Source organism: Zingiber officinale, chromosome 10A (genome assembly GCF_018446385.1).
Source record: "Zingiber officinale cultivar Zhangliang chromosome 10A, Zo_v1.1, whole genome shotgun sequence".
Lineage (NCBI taxonomy): Eukaryota > Viridiplantae > Streptophyta > Magnoliopsida > Zingiberales > Zingiberaceae > Zingiber > Zingiber officinale.
In genome coordinates, this window is record NC_056004.1 from 43,401,472 (window position 1) to 43,424,350 (window position 22,879).

Below are 22,879 nucleotides of genomic sequence, written 5' to 3' on the forward strand. Positions count from 1 at the left end.
ACGAACCCCTAGGTCGAGGCCCTAGGAATGTCGATAAAAACTGATAAAAACCATAACAATGAGACAACTATGTTGGTGCAATTTGCATTAATTACTATGTTAGTAATTAGCTCTAAGAGCCAATCATGAGATGATTAGGCTTTTTGGATTAATCATTGAGTTAGACTCGAATGAACCCACTCATTGGATTAAGTGTAATCCAAATTAGACTCATTAAGTTAGACTCAAATAGATCCAATTATTGGATTGAGTCGAATTGCATGAGAATCAATGGGTTAGACTCATTGGGTGAACTTGAGTTCACCAAGGAAGTTGAATGGTCAAAATTCAACCCTTGGATTGAATGGTTGATTTTGAGCCATTGGATTAGAAGATGAAAGGGTGGAGACTCTTGGTATTCCATGGGATGACTATAAATATCATTTGGATGATATTTTTCATAAGATTTTCATCACTTGAGAAGGTGAAAGGTCTCTTTGTTTCTTCTTCTTCCTCCTTTCCTTGCTTGGCCGAAATATACATTTGAGGTTGCTAGCACAACCTTGTGTGTTTCCTTCTCCATCTTGTTGAGTTTGTGAGATAAACGAAGGCAAGGCTTGTTCATGTGGATACCGTAGAGGCGCAAACGCTTGATAGTGCTGTGATCCGAGCTGTCGGGAGATCGTGAGCATGCTTCAAAGGTATAACTCTATCATGTCTTTAGATCTAACTTAGTATAAGATTATGTTTCCCTTCGCATAGATCTTCTGGAGGAAATAGGTTTTTCCGCTGCGCATTTGCGTGTTTAAGCAACCTATTCCCTTACAGTCGAGGCCCTAGGAATGTTGATAAAAACTGATAAAAACCATAACAATGAGACAACTATGTTGGTGCAATTTGCATTAATGATCTAACTTAGATTTTGATAAATGACAAATGAATTAAAGTTAGAGTGTTTGTGATCTAATTGCTTAACCTATTGTGCAGGAGTTGATGGGTCTGGAGGATCTGACACCAGGCTGAAATCTAGTAAGGTTTGCGGGACCTGATAGTTGGTGCGAAGTCTAGATAGGTCTGCAGGATCCAATATCTGGCGAGACGTCTGGTTGGGTCCGCAGGACCTAACAACCGGCTGAAGTCCAATTAGGTCTGCGGACCTAACAACTGGCGGAAAGATCTGGTGGGTCAAAGACAAGTCAAGCGACTGTAGTTGGTATGTAAGAGATAGGCAACTAGAGGAGAGATCCAATGAGGATACGTTTCAGTAGATTTCTAACTGGACATTCATACTTAACTTAACTAACCAAATGAAAACTGCTATCTTTTCTATAGCTAACTTGTAACTAAAGGTTAGATATTTAAGGACCAATTTTATATGAGTATTTTTAAACTAAGTTTTTATTATTAGTACTTCTTAACTTAATTAATTTCTTAACTTAAATTAATTTTTAACTTAACTTAATTTTTAACTTAAATTAACTTCTTAACTTAAATTAACTTCTTAATTTAAATTAACTTTTAACTTAAACTTACTTAATTTTTAATTTAAATTAACTTCTTAACTTAAAAATTAATTTTTAACTTAATTAACTTCTTAACTTAAATTAATTTTTAACTTAACTTAATTAATTTTTAACTTAAAATTTAATTTCTTAACTTAAATTAATTTTTTTAACTTAACTATTTTTTAAAAAAAACTTAATTAAAACTTTTAACTTAAAACTTTATTAACAACTTAATTAAAGTTTTTTAAATAACTTAAAAAAAGGGACTCCGACGCTTGGACAGCGTCTAGGCGCCCCTCCCCGTGACAACAAAAAGCTGCCCTTATTTTCGCTGGAGCACCCTCGATATATGGTTCCGGGCGCTCGGACCTTGTCCGGGTGTCCCGCTCCGCCTCCCAATCCAAGCGCTTGGACATAGTCTAGGCGCTCGGACCAGCCTATATAAGGAGGCAAGCGGGCGCCCCTTACACTTGCCTTATTCCAAGTTTTTCAAAGAGTTCTTCATTTGAACTCTTCCAAAAATTGGAAAAACTATTTTTTTCCTACTAAAATATTAAACCTTTTCTCCTCCGGTTCTTGAGCCGCGTTGTTGGGGATCGATACTGGTTATGATAGGACGACTTGACAAGTGAAGGAGGGGTCAAGGTAGAGAAAGATAGGAAAGATATATAGCCGGCCGACCGAAGGTTGAGCGAGCACACATGTGCTCATATACGCTCGGCCGGGCAAAGTCCGCCTGAGCGTAAAGACATTTAGCCTTATATATGATTCTCAACATATTACCGACCAACCGAAGGCCGAGCGAGCACCTATCACCCATGTGCTCATATACGCTTGGACGGGCAAAGCCCACTCTAGCTAAAGGCATTTAGCCTTATATAAGGTTCTCAGCAGGTTACTGGCCGACCGAAGGCCGAGCGAGCATCCATGTGCTCATATACGCTCCGCCGGGCAAAGCCCGCCCGAACGTAAAGGTACTTGGCCTTATGCATAGTTTCAACATATTACCAGCCGATCGAGGGCTGAGTGAGCACCCACGTGTTCATATATGTTCGGCTGGGCAAAACCCGCCCAAGCACCCATGTGCTCATATATGCTCAACCGGGCAAAACCCGCCCGAGCATAAAGGCACTTAGCCCTATATATGGTTCTTAACATGTTACCGACTGATCGAAGGCCGAGCGAGCACCCATGTGCTCATATACGCTTGGCCGAGTAAATCCCAACTAAGCGTAAAGACATGCTTAACAGAAGGTATTCATAACATATATATATATATATATATGACCGGCTTGAACGACCGGACGAGACATGCTCAACAGAGGGTATTCCTAACATATATATACATGACCATCTTGAACGGTCGATCGAGACATGCTCAACTGAGGGTATTCATAACATATATACACACGACCATCTTGAACGACCGACCAATACATGCTCGACAGAGGGTATTCCTAACATATATATATATATATATATATATATATATATATATATATATATATATATATATATATACGACCGACTTGAACGACTGACCGAAACATGTTCAACAGAAGGTATTCTTAACAACATATATAGCTAGCACAAATGACCGGCCGAAATACACTTAGCAGATGATATTCTTATTATATATGTGACCGGGATAAAGGATCGGCTGGAAGTATGACAACCTAACTAATTTGGCAAGAAATATCTTCTAGAAGCTCCTTCAGTTATAATGACATGTTCCCATCATAAATATAAGTCATAAACTACAAAAGAGGTACATTTGGGGTACAAAAAAGATTTCTTAAAAGATTATTACATGAAGCATAGAAGATGACTTCATCTCCTAACAAACTCTAACAAACCAGAGACTATTTCATGACTACGGAGGTCACATGAGGTAGTATAAAAAGGGGGATCCTCTCCGTTGGCAAGGTACGCAAGTTCTAGCATCTAAATTCTGTTTCCAAGCACTTGAGTTATTGTTTTTCTCCTTCTTCCTTTCACCTTTGAGAGAGAAACTGACTTGAGCGAGGCGTAGCCAGGGATCCCCACCCCGGTCTTAGGTCACTAACGCTTTGTTGGTTTGTCTCATTGTATGTAGGATCGTGGAGAGGTTCTTTTAAATCTCTAGGAGGTTATCTACAACAAGGATCGTCATTCACCGGAGCCAACGCATGTCTTCACAGATTTCAGACAGGATCAAATTTGACGTCGTCTGTGGGAAACTATTCACCTGAATATGAAACTACAAGGATGGAGGAAGCTGGGAAACCCAACACTATCACTATATTGCAGGAAGATCTAGAATTACTCATCAATGCCAGGGTGCAGAAGGTATTGTAGCAACAACAACAAGTCAATACTGGTGGTACTCTACTTGTAGCACCACATCTGGCGATATCTGTAACTTCTCATCATAGAGAGAGAGGGATCAAGGGGGAGATCCAGTTTGTTTGATTTCTACCCCTCTCTCTCCCACTCGACGTCTTAAAGCATATTTTTGAACCCCTCTTGACAAAAGCAATTCTTCAGGAGTCTTCCAGAGAAACCCCCATGAGAGAAAAGCGAAAAGGGAAGATGGTGGCCAGTGATAGTTCTCCTGAAAGGATTATTGCTCCATTCCCTCAACGAGTGCTAGATGATCCTTTGCCGAAGCATTATCAGAATTTAAATATCAGAGAATATTTGGGTATAACTGATCCCGAGGATCATCTTCTTAAATTTGAGCATGCGACACTCCTCCAACAATTTATCGATGGAGTTAAATGCCGGATGTTCCTTACTACATTTGGAGGAGCAGCTCAGAGGTGGTTCAAACGACTACCGAAAAATTCTATTCGTCGTTTTAAGGATTTTTACAAGGTATTCCTACATTATTTCTCTAGCAATCGAAGATATCGCAAAACCCATTGGAGTCTTTTTTCAATAAAATAGGGGCCTAAAGAATCTATCATAGCTTATATTAAGAGGTTCAACGAAGTGGCCATCGATGTCCCTTCGGCCACCACAGAGATCTTGGTAAGCGCATTTTCTCAGGGGCTTAATGATAATGATCTCTTTAAAGACTTAGTCAGGAAACCTCCCACTAATTTTGGCATATTGATTGAGCGAGTTTCAGAGTTCATCAATGTGGAAGAGGCTCAAGCCACTCGGAGGAAGGATATTACTGCTTCTATGTCGGTTCCTGCTGTAGCATGTCTGGTGGAACCTGTCCAACCCTAGATCCACATCATCGTCATCCAGAGCCTCGGCCTCAAGCAATACATCATGTAGATGCTCCCCCGCATTTTCCTCAAAGGTGGTGCACGTATCATCTGACCAGCACCCACAACATAGAAAATTGTTTTGCTCTAAAAAATCAACAGGCGGGTAACACCCGTTATCGTCGGCGTTCTCTAATCCCAAATCATCGGTGATATCCGTGACAGAACAACCCTCTCAAAATTGAATATCAACCGAGTGGATCACAAGCGAAAATATTACCTCTCCCCGCTGTATAAGAATAAACACCTGACGAAGTATAATCAGAGCCACCATCGGTCCGGCAGGAAGAAAATCACAATAATGCTGTGTTGGATCAAGATGTGCTAGAGGGGGGGGGGATGAATAGCGCTCGTGGCTTTCACTTTTCATTTTCGGAAATTCGACGAGAGTTAAGCAGCGGAATAAGAAAATAAACACACAAAAGACGCCAAGTATTTACTTGGTTCGGAACCTAGGGCGACTCCTACTCCAAGGCCCACACTCGTTGAGCGTTTACTTTGGGCAACAACTATAATATCACAAAGTTACAAGTATGAAATAAGTACAGCAATAACTAAATTATATCGACAATAGAAATACTGAAATTAAAACTCCGGGTTGTCGGGGTGTTGCTACAGCACTTCTGGAACGTCTTTTATGCAGCACACGAAAGAAGGATCACTTGGAATGTGTTGTGTCAAAGTGCTGGTCGAGACCTCCTTATAAAGCCTGTTGAGGGCGCCTCCAATTGCTGAGTTAGCCGTGCGTGGATAAGATGAGACTTCTTTTCGCTCATCTTGTTGAAGGCGCCTCCATGCTCCTTGAGGGTGCCTTCAAGGTTGTCCGAGGCGCCTCAAGCCTCCATGAGGGCGCCTCCAACCTTGCTACGTGCCCTTCTCCTCCAAGCTCCATGAGGGCGCCTCGGTTACTGTTCATCTGAGGCACACTTTGCTTTTTAGTCCCTGCAAAACATGTTAGTTTATAAAATATCAACATATCCTGCAAAATAAAGTTAGCACATAATAAACATAATAACAGAAATATTTTGACAATCTCTGGACTATCGAGTTCTGACTTCGGATTTCCTACCGGAAACCCTAGGTCGAACCGACGCTTACTGTTCCCTCCGCGGTGAACGCGCCCTCACCTACTCCACTTAGGAGAGCATACCTGTTGCGAGTCCGATCCTACAAACTGACTGAACTTTTTGCTTAGGGTTACCACCCCCTAGGACCTAGGGTTACCACCCCGTAGGACCTAAGGTTGCCGCCACTTAGGATTTTTCCTCCACCTAGGGTTACCACCCCCTAGGACCTAAGGTTATTGCCCCTTAGGATTTTCCACCACCTAGGGTTACCACCCCATAGGACCTAAGGTTAGCACTCCTTAGGATTTTCCACCTGCCTAACCGCAGTTAGGACTTTTCTGCAAACTCATTCATGCATGTTAGATAACAATTAGCCTTAACTTTGAATCTCTTTGCCATTATCAAAACTTAGGTTCGATCGTCGGATGCTTCTCGCACCAATAATCTCCCCCTTTTTTATTATGACAACAAAAATTCAAAGTTAAGAAAAAATAATGCCATAAAAGATAATAGTTCAAGCATAAGCATGATAGTACAGATATAATAAATTAAGTACAAAGCTCCCCCTTAGTCAAATCTCCCCCTTTAGTCAGAGCTAAAGTATAAAGACTCCCCCTTAATAAAAGCTCCTCTTTAAGCAAAAAAAAAATTTGAATTTTGAATTTCATCTCCTCTTTAAGCAATTTTTTTTTGAATTTTGAATTTCTTATACTAATTTTGAGTTTTGAATTTCTTTGCATTTTCTTATAATTTCTTTGAATTTTCTTATACTCTCCCCCTTTGCCATATATCAAAAATCATCAACAAAAAGGAAGCTACTAAAAACTGAGAAAGTGATCATCAGCCTTAGCTAAAAATTTAGCTAATAAATTAAAAAAAGATATTAACTTTTTAGAAGGTTTTGAAAAACTTAGCTTTCAAAAACATAGTTTTAAAGATTTATCCTTATAAAACTTTAACTTTTTACAAAATCCTCTAGCTAAAACTAACTTAAAGAAAATTTAGAGGACTAATACGTAAAATATTTCAGAAATGAATTTTCTTAAAGACTTTTTGGCTAAGAAAAACTTTTATCAAAGGTCAGGTATGGAGCTTGTTCCAAGTTTACAAAGATATTTTTAGCTAAAGAAAAGTTTTGACTTGAAAAATGACTTTAGCTAGCTTTGAGTTAAGGAAACTTTTTAAAAAGACACTCTGTTAAATCCTTAATTTTTAAAAGAAGGGAGTATATTAGAATAAATACTTAGCTTTTGAGATAATTAATTTTAAAATAATCAAATTTTGAAAAGAAACAAATTAGTCAAAAAGGTTTTGAAAGAGAATTTAGCTTACTCAAAAAGGTTTGGAAAGAAAATTTAGCTAAGAAAATGATTTATCTTTGAAAAGATCACTTAGCCAATTTTGAGTTAGAAAAATTTTTAGTTTAACGAGCGAAAAAGAAGGAATTTTTAGAGATTGAAAATTTAGTTAAATTTGAAAAATACTTAATTTGAAAATAGTATCAATTTGTAAGATTTTAACTAAGGCCATTTTCACTTGGAACCATAAAGAGTGAGAAAAGTTAGTTCTAAAGCCCAAGCATGAGTAACTTAATTTCCTTATGTTAGTATTAGCCCTAGTATCAATTATGAGATGATTGTAAAGGGCTCATTTTGTATCATATATCATTATTAATAAAAGGTAAAGTTGGTTATTATACTTATTTCAGTTCAGTGCCGATTGAATAAGTATAATAATGTCCTTGGGTAGTAGGTTCTTATCTACAGTATATCAATTGGTTGAATTGATAGTGAGATATTGTAGATATATATAGAACACTACTCTTAACTATTCCTAGTCAAGCATTAATATATAAGGACAATATTAATGCGTTGAGACTAGCATGTAGGTCAGCGGATGACTTAATCTCACAAGTCATGGATATGAGATATCAGGTTAACACATGAGTATATATTAGAGAATATATGCTGAATGACCCACCATGAGAATATTTCATGGATCGTTATATGAGTGTCATAAACATTCTCATGTGACTATTGGTATGAATAGTCCTTAGACCTGAAGTCACTACGGTTCCCTACATAAGGAGTTGTGTACTTTGGTATCGACAAACGTCACCTGTAACAACGTGGACAATAAAGTCGATCACTGGGTATGCAATGAATTATGCGGAGGGATGTGAGTGATGTAGATGAGATCTATCCCTTCCATATGACGGAAGCGATATCTGTGGGCCCCTTGATTAGTAGGACACAAAGAAAGCATGACCATGCTCAAATGAGTCAATATGAGATATTGAGCTTATTTGATTGAGTGTATCTACTTAAAGATCAAGAAACACAAAGGTTGATAAGAGGATGACACGATCTATGCCTCATTGATCAATCTAGATATCAAGGATAGAGGGACCAAGTCATACAAGATAATAGCCATGGATAGGTTAGGTCGAATCTTGACCTTCTCGTCACTTGGGTAGCAATGATGCCTTGCTAGATGCCACTCATTGTTTATGTATCTAAATATTGATTTGAGTACATTGCCAATGTTACGAGAACCTATTGGGTCACACACAAAGAATAAGTAGATTTGGAGATGGATTCATATGATGAATCATTGGATTAAGTCTTATCCGAATTGGACTTATTGGGTTAGACTCAATTGTATCTAATTGTTGGATTAAGTCCAATTCAAACTAGACTCAAGGAGGCAATTCAAATTAATGAAATGTGATTTATTGAATTTGAATTGTATGAGATTAATTGAGTAAGACTCGATTGAATTAGACTTGAGTTAGACTCAAGTGAATTAGACTTGAGTAAGACTCAAGTGAGGAGACTTGAGTTAGACTCAAGTGAGGATTAATGAGATATTCATTGAATTTCAAAATTCAATGATTCATTTGATTCAATTTTTGAAATTGAATTTGAAATGAGGAGTTACAAGTGTGTGGTCCTTAATGGAGTGTAAATGCTCATTAAGGCTATTAATGCTAATTAAGTGTTTTCATTGGATGAAAATACTTAAGTGTTTTTCTTTTCATTTTGGCTTAGATCTTCATTTTCCTTGCTCTTCTCCTCTCTTGGCCGAAAATCCATTCTCAAGATTGCTAGCACAACCTATCTCCATTTGTGAGTTTGTGAGATAAACGAACGCTTGTTCATGTGGATATCGTAGAGGCGCGAACGTGAGATCGTGCTGTGATCTAAGCTGTCAGGAGTCCGTGAGCACGCTACAAAGGTATAATCTCTCATGTTCCTATGTAAACTTAGTATATTTTTCTTCTCCCTTCGCATGGATCTTCTGGAGGAAATAGGTTTTTTTGCTGCGTGTTTGCGTGTTTAGCAACCTATTTCCTTACACCTTAGCCACATGTCTAACCATTAACTACTAGCTGTTTACCTAGAGGGTAACAATTTTCACTTAGTTAATCAAGTTAAGTTAGTGATCCAGTTAGTTTTGACTAAGACAGGATAACTTAACTTGATTAATGTAATTTGGCATTTAACGCCCAGACTTATGTCGATGCACAGACATAAGCATTCTTAAGTCTAGACAGTACCCTATGCATCTCACACCATTCTAAGTATTTTCAAACACAAGCAAGTTAAGCCTAGTGTGCTTGTGAGATGCTCTGGCTTTTTCTAGGGGTACATGATTTCTAAGGGTAATTTCCTAGGATAAACCAGACTTTTGAAAAACTAACAAAAGTTGGAATTTTGAAAATGATTTTTCCTAGAATTTTAAAAACAAACTGAATTAAAAGTATAGTAAGCAGAAATAAGTTCTATTCAGGTTGGTTAACTTATGGTTTGACTTGATTTGTTTACCCTGTTGACAAACATTACAAATTAAGTTTTTAATAAATTTTAATTTGGAAAACCTCTAACTAAACCATTTTGATTCATTTTTGCAATGAGTCTAGTGTGAGTGTGACCCAGTCTTTTGTGCCACAACTCAGTTTCCTCTTATTGTGTCAAAAGATACTCTAGTGAGGAGGTTGGTAGATCTATTGTATAGATGCTCTTTTTCCTAATTCTCTTAAGTGTGATTTCAAGATTTTTAATAATCTTAATTATGCACTCAGTTTTTGAAAAGGTGACTAAGTATCCTGAGTCACATAACTGACTAATACTAAGTAAATTAAAATTAAATTGTTTAACCAATAAGATTTTTCGAATGTAAAAATTGGAAGTTAATTAGATATTACCTATTCTAATTACCTTAAGGGTTCCGTCGTTGCTGAATGCGACGAACCCTAGGTTCTTGAGTTTCTGCTTAGTGAATTTCAATCTATCTCCAGTCATGTGTCTGGAGCATCCACTATCTAGCATCCATTGATCCAAACCTTTATATTTCTACATAAAGTTATTTGATTTGGGTCAATTTAATGGATTCAGAAGATAACTTGATAGGAATCAACTCCTTAATATTCCATCTCACCCAGTCTAGATGATCAAGTACGGTATTCTTATGGGCGATTGTGAGATGATTTATTAAGTTATATTCAAGTTAATTAAGTTGATTTAATTAAAGTTGATTAATTTAATTTAATTTAAGTCGATTAAGTTAATTTAGTCTAAGTTGATTAAGTTAATTTATTTTAAGTTGATTAACTTAATTTAAAGTTAAGTTAATTAAAGTTGATTAAGTTAAGTTGGTTTATTTATTAAGTTAATTAATTCAATTAAGTTGATTTATTATTAGATTAAATTAATTTAGTTGATTTATTATTAAGTTAAATTAATTTTAACTAAATTCATCCTAGATCCATCTCACTCGATTCTAAGTTATCAATCAGGGAACCTTAAGTAGTTTTGTGAGATAGTTATCTTTAATTTTAATTATTTCTAAGGATTAATTTACATTTGAGTTAGACTTAGGTTTTCCAATTAGTCAATTAAATACACCTTTCAAAGATTGACTCTCAGGCTGTGGTGAGGTATTATGCCTTCTTGGGTATGAGATCATCCACCACTTCTAGACAGAGCCTTTCAAAGAAATGATATATTTAATTTCCTTTTTGAAACCCCTAGGTTTAACTAGACAAGTGTAAATTATGCCTAGGTCCTTAATCTATCCTAATCTAAATATGCATATTACAAAGAAAAGGAAATAAACAATCATTAAGCAATTTTATCTATTTATCAAGATAGTTTTTCTATTGGTCCCCCTAGATCATAGCCTCGATATAGTCTATCAAGATAATGAACTTGATCCTTGGGGACCCAATATTGACCAAGTCCAACTTGATTGACCAAGTTGGACTTAGGTGTCCATGCTTGGACTACCTTTCTATTTAGTCTGTTAACAAGCGTTAGATAAGACCGGTATTTTCTTTTAGCTTTAAACCCTAGTCCGGATCGATTGTATACGACCTTCTATTTTCCAAGAATCAAGTCAAGATTCTTGGAACCCAGTGTAAACCATTCCATTGCTATCTTCAAATCCTTGACTTGAGCTTTCAGGCTGGAATTCTCTTCCTCAAGCTTTTGGACTTGAGTTGAGGTTCCAGTCTGAATCGGGTCAGTCAAGGATCCGGAGTTGGTCACTTCTTTAAGGGATGTTACCTCCTTTAGAAGTGATTTGATCCGAATGTTGGATTTAGCTAATTTATGTTGGTGCAACCTTAGGTCAAGGTTGACCTGGTTGACCTAACTCGAGTTGACCTGACTCGAGTTGTATTTTGATGTTTGACTTAGGAAGATTGTTGGTGCAACCTTAGGTCAAGGTTGACCTAGTTGAGTTTTATTTTGATGTTTGACACTCGTGGAAGAGTTGTATTCTTGATATGGGACAAGAATAGATGTTTGGGAGATTATTGGTGCAACCGTAGGTCAAGGTTGACCTGGTTGACCTGATTCGGGAAAGAGTCCAAGTATGGAGACTTGGCAACGGAAAAGTTCAAGCAGGGAACTTGGCACTGGAAAAGTCCAAGCAGGGAGCTTGACACGCGAAAAGTCCAAGTATGGAGACTTGGCATGGGAAAAGTCTAAGTATGGAGACTTGGCACTGGAAAAGTCCAAGTATGGAGACTTGGCACGGAGAAGTCCAAGCAGGGAGCTTGGCACGAGGGAAAGTCCTAACTGGGATGTTAGGCTGTGGAAAGTCCCGTGAGTGAAGCCAAGTGGGAAAGTCCTAACTGGATGTTAGGCAAGGGAAAGTCCCGTGGTGAAGCCAGGCAGAAGGAAAGTCCTAACTAGGATGTTAGGTAGTTGGAAAGTCCCGTGAGTGAAGCCGGTAGTGAGAAAGTCCTAACTGGATGTTAGGCAGTGGAAATCCCGGTGAGTGAAGCCGTGAAAGTGAGTGAAGCCAGGCAAGGAAAATCCAGATGGATCGTGGATGATGGACATATGGTGTTGAGGAAAGTCCAAGTAGGTCAAAGGACTGACCGGACACTTGGTGAAATGCAGGTCAAGGAGTGACCAGATGCTAGGAATGAAGTACCAACAGTCGAGGTTGACAATATTGGTTTGGAAGGCTTGGGACTTGGTTTGGGCAAAACCAAGTCATTAGTTATCTGATCGGTCCTCGTGACCGATCAAGAATCGATCGTGTGTTATCGATCGGTATTCGATCGGTCTCAGACCGATCGGCGGTGACGAGTCGCGAGAAGACGCCGATCGGCCTGCGGACCGATCAGTGACGATCCGTGGCGATCGATGAAGCCTGGATCGGTCGGGGGAGCTTCAAAGTTAAGAGTTGGGATCGGTCCGTGGACCGATCCATCGACGGTCCACGCATCGACGAGTACGCATGTATCGTTTCAGACCGACCGACGGTTCGGGACCGATCGTTAGGCCTGATCGGTCCACGCATCGATCAGATTCTAGCTGCTGCAACGCAACGCCAGTTTCTTCACTGCTTCTTCTTCGCAGTATAAAGGAGACGAGGACATCTTCTGTAGATCTCTCTCTTCTGCTATAGAGCTGCTGTTCTGGTGCTTGAGCTTTGTTGAGCTCTTCTTCGAAGCTTCACGTGAGCTTCTTCGACTGAGTCACTTGTTGGTTGGCGTCTGAGAAGCTGTTGCTTCTTCAACAGTCGACAAGAAGGCAAGGGTTGCTTACATTTGCTGTGTATTTACTTCTTGCTTCTCTTGTATTTGTACTCCTTATCTTGCTGTTGCAAGAAGTAGTTGTGACGAGGTTTCTCCACCCATAAGGAGCTCATATTTAGCCGGTTCTCCGGGGACTCATCCACCGACGGATTGGTAGGCTTCGTCCACCTTATGGACACGCCGAGGAGTAGGAGTTCATCTCCGAACCTCGTTACATCGGTTTGTTTTTCTTCTCCTTAGTTTCTTCCTTGTATTTCCGCTGCGACTAACCCTAACTGTAGGAAGAACGCGAGAATTTGGGGCGGCTATTCACACCCCCCCTCTCTAGCCGAGTACGAACGATCCTAACAAGTGGTATCAGAGCGAGGCCGCTCTTCGACGGATCAACACCCGGGGGAGCACGGGCTAGAGATGGATCTCTATGGAGAAGATGTCACGATTCAACCCTTCTACGAGTCTCACGACAACTTCACATATTGGAAGGTAAGGATGATGTATTTTCTTAGGACTAATATGTTGAATTAGTTTTGTGTACAAGAAGGGTTTTCCCCTCCGGTGGATGAGGAAGGAAAACCTATCAAGAAGAAGGAGTGGACGAAAGAGCAAATCCGACAATCCGAAATCAATGACGAGGTAACAAAAATTATTGAATTTGCTTTACCTAATAATGTTTTGTGCAAGATAGATAGGTACAACAACGCCAAGGAATTGTGGAACAATTTGGCAAAATTCCATGAAGAGGAGCCTAGTGAGCCAAGTAGCTCACATCATGGAGGAAGCGAATTGGGAGTTGAGGGCTACTCAACATCCAAGGAAGAAGAGGAGGAGAGCTCTTGTTCAAGATCGGAGCAAGAAGAGGCATCTACCTTCGGAAGGGATGAAGAAGAAAGCTCATCTACATCCACAACCCTAGGTAACTCAAACACTGTGATTTCAAGCAAATTACACATAATGTGTTTTGAGTGTAGGAAGTTTGGGCACTACAAGAGTAAGTGTCCAAAGAGGGTTAGAAAGACTCCACCGGCACCAAAGGTCAAGGAAGCCGGAGTCCCGACATGCAAGAGCAAGAAGCACGTGGTGTGCTTCCAATGCAAGCAACGGGGACACTATAGGAGTCAATGTCCAAGGGGGAGGCAACCTCACAAGGACAAGAGGCCAAACACATGTAAAGGGGGAGCTAAGGCAAACCCTAAGGTAACATTTAAAGCTCATTCTTGCAATTCTAGTAGGATGCATGCTAGTAGTCTTATTGCCATTGTCAATAATGATAAGCATGTTAACACTAGAAATCGATACATGTGCTTAGGAGTAACATGTTAGCCTAGATAAGAACAATTCTAGAAATGCTAACCCTAGAATTAACTCATCTAAGGCTAAGGAAAATCTAGATAGAAATCCCAAATCATCTAGACACATGCCTAGGAATACCTTAAAGAAAAATGATAAATCAAAACTTGAGGTATTAGAGAAAGAAAATCAAGTCTTGAGGTAAAGACTTGACTCTCTAGAAAAGGCTCTTAAGGATTTGACTCTAGGGTCTAGGGGTCAAAAACCCAAGTCCAAGGACAAGAAAGGTTTGGGTCACAAACCTAAGTCCCAATTGGTCAAGCCCACTTATCATAATGTTTCATTCGATTATGGAACAAAACCTAGGGCTAGGAAGACCATTACCAAGGTCACAAGGGGAGTCACCCCTATAGTTGACCTTGATGAGACCCAAATGACCAAGGTTTTATAGCCTAAGAGGGTCATTAGGAGGGTTGCTAGGGAAGTTATCCCTAGTGAATATTTAGTGAACCCAATGAGCTCTAATAGGTATTGGGTTCCTAGGAGCATCTTCTCTACCCCATAGATGGGTTAGAGAGTGTCAACTCCGATTAGAAGGGTAGTTAACCCAACTTTGAGGAAATTGACACTCAAGGAGCATTTTCAAGGTTTTGAGAATTTTTGAAAATGAAATGGAATTATCATTTACTCCTTTGAAGAGTTAGATGTGCCTAAAGATTGGAAATTTCATTTTTAATCTCAATTGGCACAATTTGGGAAAATCTAGAGAACTCTCGAGGAAAAATGAAACATGCCAAGTTTTGAGGATAAATTTGATCTTTAAGTGGCATGAATTAATCTAGAGTTCAAGAAGTGTCAAAATTAGGATTTTGGCATTTTGGGACAATCTAGGATTAAATTTGAAGTTAGCCAAGTGGTTAAGGATACTTAGATAGGTAATCTAGGTATATTTATTTATGCTAAATCTTGCCATGATTGTTTGCCCTCACATGTCATGACATCATGTTTAGTTTCATTATCATTTGAAATGTCATGATAATGCTTAGGCTAGTTTTTATGTCATGTTTATTTAAGTTTCAAACTTTATGCCATGTCATCATCTCTTGCATTAATAATCAATTGAATTGATTTAAGGATGAAAAACACATTTTGATATTGAGATCAAATTTGTGTTTAGAAAATGCATGAGACCTTAGTCTAAGATACCTAAACCCATATCTCACATCAAAATTGCCATGGATGTGTTTGATACACTTTAGATGTGTGTGAGATATTAGGATCATGAATTAGGATCAAGGTGCATAGTTCTTGTACCTAGATGAGCCTAATTCAAGAAATGGAGGATCATAGGGAAAGCTTGTGTACAAGTCATGTACATTTAGCCCTAAGATTGTGGTCCTAAATTAAAGGGTTAAAAATCATTTCAAAATTGATTTGAAAAACCTTGATGAAGTCATTCTAGTGATAGCATTCATCATTGAACATTGTGATACAAAGTTTACTTAACTTTGAACTATTTCAAAGTCTTTTGAACATTGTATCAAGATTGAAAAATGGAATCTATTTTCATAGAAAACTATTTTTCCTTGATTGTATATGTTATGAGGAATGTATCCTCAAAATTTCACAATTTTTGAAATTTTCTGGAATTTTCTAGGAGTTTCTGAATTCCTCCCGGGGAGAAAAATCAGAAATCTCTGATTTCAGAGGCTGGATCGGTCACCGGACCGATCCAAGGAAGGCCTGATCGGTCTGGTGACCGATCAGTGACGATCCAGAAAGTGAGGATCGATTTGGGAATCGATCCAAGGGGTTCCTGATCGGTCTGGGGACCGATCAGTGCGTGCCAAATTTCTGATTTTCAGCATGTGTCTGAAATTTCAGTTTTTGGGAGTTGAGTTTCGGGGTTTCTAAAGGTTTGAAACTCTCCAAGACATTGTTGGTGCAATGGTCAAGGGGGAGTTGACCTTTAGGGGGAGTTTTTACCTAATTGTCAAGGGGAGTTGACTCTTAGGGGGAGTTTTTTACTCCTTAAGACTTTTGAGGATTAATGACATAGGATTGTCACTAAGTTGATTGTTGAGTTTAGTATCAAGGGGGAAATTAAGAGTTTCAATGAAAGGTATGAGACTTTCATTAGGAGGAAACTCTTGACCTTGATTCTCTCTTTTTGATGTGTGTCAAAAAGGGGGAGAGTGTTGGAGAATGGGAGAATGTTCTAGATAATGTTCAAGGAAGAACATTGAAGAACATTGGGAAACCTAAGTTAGGTTATCGGATTAACCTAACTTGATTATGGTTTTGTCAAACATCAAAAAGGGGGAGATTGTTGGTGCAACCTTAGGTCAAGGTTGTTAGGACCAAAAGTAGCTAGAGGGGGGGGGGGGGTGAATAGCTCGTCGCTTTCGCTCGTTGTTCGGCGTTGCTTGTTTCTTCAAGGATATGCAGCGGAAATACAAAGAAACACTCACACAACGCTAACACGGTTGGTTTACTTGATATCCACCTCACAAGAGGTGACTAGTCCAAGGATCCACACCAACGCACACACCCTCCACTAATGAAACTCTCCTTTATGGTAACTACCAAGGGCGGAGAAGCCCTACAAGACTCTCAATACAAGAAGAAGAAAGGGTAGTAAAGAAATACAAGCTTACAAGCTTACAATGAAAGCACAAACCCTAACCCTAGTTTCTTCTTCTTGCTTTGATCCGCCTCTTGACTTGGAAGAGCCTCCAAGAACCTTCAAGAACTGGCGATCTTGAGCTTGAGAGTGTTGTGGAGGAGCTGGCGAGAGATATGGAGTGAATCGGAGAAGAGATGCCGAAGGAATCGTGCGCCTGCGGCCTTTATCGACGCCAACGGTCGGATCCCGATCGATTCGAATGTTCCCAATTCGCGAGGCTTTGGATCGATCCACGGATCGATCCGCAGCGCCCGTGCTCGGGAGCTCGATCGATCCATGGATCGATCCGTCGCTTATCGCACACTCGCCCCAATCGATCCACCGATCGATTGGGACATCCGGATCGATCCACGGATCGATCCGCAGGCTCTCTGCTCGCTAGGAAAGGCTTGGATCGATCCACCGATCGATTCAGCCTCGGATCGATCCACGGATCGATCCAAGACTTGGTTTTGCCCAAACCAAGTCCCAAGCCTACCAAACCAACACCCGGTCAACCTCGACCTGTTGGTACACCATGCCTAGCATCCGGTCACCTTTGACCCGCTAGGACTTCCCACCAAGTGTCCGTCAACCTTTGACCCACTTGGTCTTTCTATTCATGCCAAGTATCCGTCACCCTCGACCTACTTGACTTCCATCGATGTCCGGGTCAACCTTCGACCTATCTCAGATTTCGTGCCAAGTATCCAACAATCCTTTCGACCTACTTGGACCAGATGTCCGATCATCCTCGATCCATCTGGATTTTCCTTGCCCGGCTTCACTCACTAGGACTTTCACCCAGCTTCACCACTAGGGTTTTCCATCCGCCTAGCTTCACTCACTAGGCTTTCACCGCTTCACTCACCGTGACTTTCACCTAGCTTCACTCACTAGGGTTTTCAACCTAGCTTCACTCACTAGGACTTTCCTTCCACCGCTTCACTCACCGGGACTTCCATTCTACCTAACATCCCAGTTAGGACTTCCCAGTCAAGTATCCGGTCAACCTTGACCTACTTGACTCTTCTTCAATCAATTTCTTATTGTCAAACATCTAAACTCAAACCAAGACTCAGCTTGGTCAACCAGGTCAACCTTGACCTGAGGGATGTTGCACCAACAATCTCCCCCTTTTTGATGTTTGACAATACCACAATAACACTTACAATACCACATGTAAGTTAGGCTAATCCTATAGCCTCAATCTTCATGCCACTAGGTAATGAACACATAAATTAAGCTCTTCATTCTCCCCCTAAGAGGGCACACTCCCTCTAGGTAATGAAAGCCTAACTTACACCCATTCACAGGTCCTTTCATTCTCCCCCTATTGGCACACATCAACCCATCTTTGGGCACACATCAACCCATGCCCCAAGTTTGTGTACACATCAACAAATCCATTTGTTGACGACTCTCCCCCTGAAGGGTTGCTCATCGTTGTTCACAACATCACTCGTCGTGATCAACACGATAATGAAGGTCCCATACCCTTCATTTATCCTTAACTTCTCCCTCAATGTAGACAAATACCCAACCTTGAGCATTTTCTAACCACTTGAGTTCCCACTTGAAATAATGAGGATATCCACTCCCCATTTCAAGTTCAAAAGCTCATACATGAGCATTTTCTTTAAAGAAGGTTAACCACCTTCCAAGGTTCATGAAAAATAATTTTTCATGTCTTTAAAGAGTCCCTCCCCCTAAAGACATGGTGGTAACTTCTGTCATTGCACCAACATTGACTTGGAATCCCTAAACCTTTAGGAAACCCAAATTTAGAAGTTTTGAGGTTCAAATACTCAAAAATTTGAAACAAACCTCAACCTAAAACTTCAATGAAGTCTTCCTTAACCAATCCATCCTTGTTTTCACATGAAAACACCCTTTGTATGTATACAAATGTATTTTGGGGGGTTTGGAATGGTTACCTAGACTCAAAGAGATTCAAAGATGCTGAAATCAGGCATTCCCAGCCAAAAATCAGCAACTTGGATCGATTGGAGTTGGGTTCCAATCGATTGAACCTTTCTGAATCGATCCACTGATCGATTCAGATTACCTGGATCGATCGGCTGATCGATCCAGTGAGCTTCTGCTCGCAGGAGACTTGCCTTCCGAATCGATCCACGGATCGATTCAGGCACTCCAATCGATCCATGGATCTATCGGAGCTCTGATAGTTGCTGAAATTCCATTTCAGTCAACTTCAGAAACCCCTAGAAAATTCTACAAAAATCCAAAAATCATGAAATTTCGTGTAGACATTATTTAGGGCATACTTAATCATGGAAAAATAGTTTTATATGAAAATACATCATATTTTCAAAGATTGACACAAGCTTGAAAACTTGCTAAAACTTTAGCGTTTTCTTCAAGTTTGTGTCTAACTATTCAATGGTGATTACTATCAAAAGATAGCCTTCACCAAGGTTTTCCAAAATCACTTTGAAAACATTTTCAAAACCAATATCCCATCATGTTCCCTGGGCATAATGCACATGACTTGTACATTAGCTTTCCCAATGATGGGAAAACACATAACTATGTGTTTTGATGAACCTAAAAACTCAAAAGAATGCACTGAATCAACATCTTGAGCTTTGTTCATCATCCTAACATCTCACTTGTATCTAATGTGCACTAAAACACATACAAGTCACCTTATAGTCTTTGCGAGATGTAGATTTTGGTTTTGCCCTAAACTAGGGATCATGCATATCTATCTAGGCATTTTAGAGATATTAGACATCCACCTAGGATGTCACTCGTTAATAAGTGTTGTTAAATGCCATTTGTCCTTAATTACAAGGAATTAAACTAATGCATGATAATGTTATGGCATACATCAAAATAAAATAACTTTCAAAAGAAAGATTCCTATAACTACATGATGTATGAATGTCATGACATGGTATTTTTGGATTTTGCATAATAAAACATGAATGCAAAAATAGACATGATGTCATGGCATATGATAGGCAAACAATCATGGCAAGATTTAGCCTAAATAAAATATACCTAGATTAACTATCTAAGTATCCTTAAAATCTTAGCTAAACTTACAACTTAAACCTAGATTGCCCTAAAGTGCTTCAAGAAAGTGCCAAAGCCTAAATTGGCATTTCTAATTCCCTTGATTAATGTATGCCAAATGAAAATAAGCATATCCTCAAATGTTGGCATATTTCATTTTTTCACAAGAGTAGCACCTTTAAATTAAGGCCCGGATTACCTTAAATTTCCTAAGAACATACCAAAATCCCAACTTGGTATTCCTTATGAATTTTCCAATATGTGCCATTTAAGATTAAAATCAATTCTTCCATCATTAGACACATTTTACTCGTTCAAGGAGTAAATAAGAATTCCATTTCATTTTCAAAGGTTAACAAAACCTTGAAAATGCTCCTTGAGTGTCAATTTCCTCAAAGTTGGGTTAACTACCCTACTAATCGGAGTTGACACTCTCTAACCCATTTATGGGGTAGAGAAAATGCTCCTAGGAACCCAACACCTATTGGTGCTCCTTGGATGCTCTAGGTACTTACTAGGGATAACTTCCCTAGATACCTTCCTAGTGACCTTGTTGGGCTTCTTAGAAGCCTTGGTCACATTTTCTAGGTCAACTCTAGGGATAGCCTCCCTTGTGACCTTGTTAGTGACTTTCTTAGACTTCTTAGGAGTCTTAGTCACTTTGGTTGCAAAGATACTTCTAGGGATATCTTCCCTTGTATCTTTGACTTGACCTCTAGACTTAGGGTTTGTTCCATAGCTATATGGAACCCTATGATAACTAGGCACATCCCTTTTTGCTTTGGGTTTGTATCCCAAACCTCTATGGCCATTGGATGACTTTTGTACCCCTAAACCTAGGTTATGCTCATTTTGCCCTTTTAGGATATTTTCCATCCATTTTAGGGTCTTTTCCATTTTATCAAGTCTTGATCTCAAGACTTGATTTTCTATCATTAAATCCTTAGATTTTGATTTCTCATTACACCCATGAGCATTTTTGTTTTTGGGCTTGTATCTATTATCCTTAGTGTTCTTGCCCAAGTGTCCATCTACCTTCCTAACCTTAGGTTGGGTAGTTTTGGCATGTAGGGCCACATGCTTTTCCTTAAAACCCTCATGCTTCCTATTCTTATGGTAAATTGCATTAAAATGATAAAAATTAGAACTATCATGCTTTTTACCATAATGTAAAGGGGTAGGCTCAATAAAAGATACCTTCTTCTTTACCTTGGAGGCTCCCCCTTGACTAGTGCCTCCTTGAGCCTTGACCACCTTCTTCCCCTTTGGGCATTGACTTTGGTAATGCCCCTTTTGATTGCAAGAGAAGCATATAATATGCTCCTTGCTCTTCTTTGTTGTGGGATGATCTCCTTGGGCTTCACCTTGCCTTTTTGTGCCACTTGGCCCTTCTTCTTGGCCAATTTAGGGCACTTGCTCTTGTAGTGCCCATGTTCCCTACACTCAAAACATATAATATGATTTTTATTATTAATTGAACTATTTTTACCTTCTTGTGTAGGGATGACATCTTTTCCTTTGGATCCGGAGGTGGAAGCTTCCTCTTGATCGGACCTTGATTCTCCTCCATTTGATTTTTCTTGACTTGTGGAGGTAGAATCTTCTTCCTCCTCTTCGTCTCTTGACTCGGATGTAGAAGCTTCTCCTTCTTCTTGATCCGGCGTCACCAAGGATTGCTCCCCCTCAATCCTAGAGGTGGAGGCTTCATCTTCTTGAATATGAAACAAGGAGTATGCTCCCTCCTTGTTCCCTTCGTTGCATTCCCTTGAGGATGAAGCTTCTTGGATTTCCTCTTCTTCGGAGGTTGAGCATCTCTCAACCTCGGAGTCCTCCTTTTGGTCTTGCTCCAAAGAGTCACCCTCTATGGATACTTCTTGCTCTTGTACAGTGGAGGGGATCTCTTCATGAAGCTTGGCCAATTTGCTCCATAATTCCTTTGCATATTCAAATTCTCCAATTTTGCAAAGGATGGTGCTTGGCAATAAATTGACCAAAAGCTTGGTCACTTTGTCATTTGCATCACACCTTTGAACTTGCTCTTGGCTCCACTTGCTCCTCTTGAGAACTTTGCCCTTTGAATTTCTTGGAACCTTGAAGCCTTCCATTAGAGCAAACCATTGCTCTATCTCCATCATAAGAAAATTTTCGATTCTTGATTTCCAAGAATCGAAGCTTGAAGATGTATACGGTGGAGCCACCCTTGTGTCAAATCCAAGTCCATCTTGGAATTGCATCTTGAGGTTGAGCTTGTTGAAATCTTTGACTTTTGATGAATTTGCTTCAACTTCTTTACCCTCTAGCTTTTCTTGTTATGCTTGACCCTTCCGGCGATGATTCCGGTGAAGAGCGGCCTTGCTCTGATACCACTTGTTAGGACCAAAAGTAGCTAGAGGGGGGGTGAATAGCTCGTCGCTTTCGCTCGTTGTTCGGCGTTGCTTGTTTCTTCAAGGATATGCAGCGGAAATACAAAGAAACACTCACACAACGCTAACACGGTTGGTTTACTTGGTATCCACCTCACAAGAGGTGACTAGTCCAAGGATCCACACCAACGCACACACCCTCCACTAATGAAACTCTCCTTTATGGTAACTACCAAGGGCGGAGAAGCCCTACAAGACTCTCAATACAAGAAGAAGAAAGGGTAGTAAAGAAATACAAGTTTACAAGCTTACAATGAAAGCACAAACCCTAACCCTAGTTTCTTCTTCTTGCTTTGATCCGCCTCTTGACTTGGAAGAGCCTCCAAGAACCTTCAAGAACTGGCGATCTTGAGCTTGAGAGTGCTGTGGAGGAGCTGGCGAGAGATCTGGAGTGAATCGGAGAAGAGATGCCGAAGGAATCGTGCGCCTGCGGCCTTTATCGACGCCAACGGTCGGATCCCGATCGATTCGAATGTTCCCAATCGATCGGAGGCTTTTGATCGATCCACGGATCGATCCGTAGCGCCTTCGGGAACGCCAGATCGATCCATGGATCGATCCAGCCTTATCGCTGGCACAGTCGCCCCAATCGATCCACCG